Source organism: Ischnura elegans, chromosome 9 (genome assembly GCF_921293095.1).
Source record: "Ischnura elegans chromosome 9, ioIscEleg1.1, whole genome shotgun sequence".
Classification (NCBI taxonomy): domain Eukaryota; kingdom Metazoa; phylum Arthropoda; class Insecta; order Odonata; family Coenagrionidae; genus Ischnura; species Ischnura elegans.
Window position 1 is genome coordinate 6,273,738 of NC_060254.1, and position 3,424 is coordinate 6,277,161.

The following is a 3,424-nucleotide window of genomic DNA, read 5'->3' on the forward strand; positions in this document are numbered from 1 at the left end:
ATAATGGTACGTATAAAAGTAAATCGTTCATTCATCAATAATATACACTTTTCTGTCAAACTGAAACGTTAACTTATTTTGTTTTTAACATGAAGTATTGGCCATTACTGTAAAGAAAATTACTAACACGCGACATAATGATCAACCTTTTATCCTTTACTGCTCTATCTTCCCTTACACGTAGAGTGCTAAGATAATAAATAATTTTAAGGCAAATATGAGTTTAATTCTATTCTATTTTAATGATTTTTTAAAATAATACCCTGGCCTCATAGCGAAGGAAAATTATTGTAAAATAAAACTGAATTACCAGTGAAAGCAAGGTTTTTTCAGTTCAAATCTTCCATAAGCTCATGACAATGATATTTATATCAAACAAGTCCAATAAATAAAATGGTGGTGCCCCAGCTTAACACGAATATAACTTCATACCAGGAAAACTGTATTGGGGCAAATGAGGTAAAGGAATGGATGAAATGTATACTCCAAATACCTAATCCAAATAAAAAAGCCTTTACCTGGATTGTGCAATGAACAACCTACCTATATCACATCTGCAAATGGCATGATTCAATGCTAAATACTGACTCGATTACATGAGTTTATCTCTTCATATTGAAGTAAAGTATGAAAAATTGTAAGAAATTTGGAGCGTAGGTTTTTTACGTTTGGCCTTAAATTAAATGCATTTGCCAATGCAATAGGAGCATTAAATTCTTTCCATTTCAAAGATATCCATTAAGCTCATCAAAACCGAATAAATATATTTATTGCAACATTACATTATGCACACATTATTACATTACATTACATGTATTTTATATACACCAGACTATATTTACAACATTTAAATTCACGTCGAAACAAACTGTTCATACGGTTCCATCCAACCTGCATTTTCAGGAATTTCTGTTATATTCTCAAATGCATCTATTCCCTCATCAATAACTATATGGAGCTCCTGGCCTATGTTGGGATCTCCACTGTTAATTTAAAAAAGAACAAGCTATTTAGAAGATTGAAATAAGATACTGGGCTGGAGTCCCATTATAAAAAAGACAGAAAAAGGAAAGAAGTATCAATTTACCTCTGCTTAGACCCATTGCCATGTCCTTGGTCCTACTGTATAATGGCTGAGGTCATTGCCATACCTCTTGGACCGCTGAAGTCAAGTGAGCGATCGGACAAATAACTGGGCAACATCTTCACCTTCTGCTCCAGAGCTACATCGTTCTCTTCATGTTTGCCCATCTTAATCAGTCTCTCTCTCTGTACACAGCTAGTAATTTAAATGTCATCATATGTATTACATTGGCAGTTTAAAATGATAGGAGAATAGTAAGAACTAAGTGATCACAATATCATATGTTGAAGCTGACGTTAATTTCACGGATATTTAAATACCTTTGGCAATTGTCAAGAAGGTCAAGGTGAATGGATCAATCCTTTTTTCCTTGGGTAAACCCTCATCTTTTTTCCATCTTCCTCCCCAAAGACACCAACTAAGAGGGAAATAGCCCAAGTCCTGTCTTTTTCTGCAGTTTGGATACTTTTGTATGCAGATTCAGTGCAGTATACCACTACCAAGGTTTACCTCCCATCATGCGGTTAATGAATTCGGCGAATCTCGGCAAAGGAAAGATCAGACCGAAAGATATACTCTACAAGGAAAGATATGAATGCAACAATATATATTGAATTAAGATATAATTGGATATATATATAGATTATATAGATTATTATATATATAGATATATTATATATAGATTAAGATATAATAATATATTGGATTAAGATATATTAACAATATAATTGAACTGTTAAGAATTCATTCTTCTAATACATACTTGAGCTTTCTTTGGGGGGTTGTAATAGCTCCATTAAAATAAAAGAGCTAAATATCACACTGAATTCAACGCAATATGCTCTCTTTTGTCGTTCCGGCCCGAATCACTGTTTATTTATTTTAAGCATAACTTCATAGCAACAATGCAAAACGACCAATATAGGAGACAGAGGAAGCGTCAGCGGAGCTGAGACGTACTCTCCGTGCACTCCCGCGGAGGAGTTAGGGAAGCGTGTTTGGGGTTCAGGACCAAATGTTATGTTACTCCATAATCCCGTTGCCGCCCCAGTACCGCCAAGAATTGTTCTCAGGATCATTTCAACATACCGTAGACGTAGATATGATGGAATGCGGAGGGTAAAATTCACCTAAATCCACCAAGGGTGCGTGCATCTTGTAAGTGCATTTTTAATAATAACGTAATGAGGATGACGGCCTCCCTCGCCATGGCCATTGCATAGATGTGGTGAATATTTCCCACTCAGTTTTATTTGATGATTTTCTTAGTGAACAAGTGCTGTGCTCCGAACTGTGTTGAAACGGCTAACTCGAGAAACTCCTGTCCAGATAATGAAAGCACTTGGTTTGCCAATGTTTGGCATTCAAATTTCAGGATACGCCGGAAACTCAGAGGCAAGTCTATATAAGCTTGTATGTCTTTTATTCAATGTCAACTGATAATTTCTGGTTTATTATTGGTTAAAAATAGACAACTTTTAAAAATCACACTCATCGTTTCAGCCGTAAGTACACCTGTTAAATTTGATTTATGGATGCCGCAAATGTTTTCGTACCTTTCGGTGTACAATAAAAATACAGAGAGAAAAGAATATTCATAAGCGAAGAAGAAGGAATATATCGTGGAATATTTGCAAACAAGATTTCGACTGAATGAAATCAAGCATGCCAAAAATATTCTAACGCGTTTTATGCGAAGAATTTTTTTCCCCGAAATACCTGAGAAAGTGGAATCATACCCTGAGGACAGGCGAGCATTTCAAAGAGACGTTCAAAAGCTGGTTTCAGAAGGAGTTGAAATTCCCTCCAGAAGTATATCAATATCTCCCTCTCACATCTAGTGAGTGCAAATGATTACCGTGCATGCACAGCGAATATATGCAGTGCGTAAAAATAATCATTCATTAATCTCAATCATCATATTTTTTAAAGAGGAGTTTTAATTCATCATTTCATTTCAGACAAGATGAAATTAAGTGTAAATATAAAATTATAATCAATAAGTAAGAAATATTGGACCCGTTTCCATAATTTTGAAAAATCTACGAACAGGTGCTTTATATGCATAAAATGTAATTACATATTAATGTTATTTGCAATTTTCATGGCAGGTATCGATTAAATACGTATTCATCGGCTTTCAGTGATATTGAAATCCCTATCCTGCGGCTATGAGATAAATAATGAAGCCTTAAGCCAATATTTCATGGAAATAGCTGAGCTGTACATCGATTATGGTTGGTATTATATGCTACTCATGGTACATAAAGTGCTGATACAAGGAACAGCAATTGCCAAAGAATGCTTTCTTACAATTGAAGTTTTAACGGAACATTGGAG

At 34.9% G+C, this 3,424-nt stretch overlaps 1 long non-coding RNA gene across 1 annotated transcript; it reads right to left on the bottom strand.

The window, feature by feature from the left end:
* Positions 1-833: 833 nt before the first annotated feature.
* On the bottom strand, positions 834-1,676 carry LOC124164858. The gene is made up of 3 exons (XR_006866103.1): positions 1,405-1,676; positions 1,088-1,279; positions 834-983 (listed from the first exon to the last, which is right to left on the bottom strand). It is a non-coding gene; the product is annotated as an uncharacterized LOC124164858 (long non-coding RNA).
* Between the last annotated feature and the right edge of the window lie 1,748 nt (positions 1,677-3,424).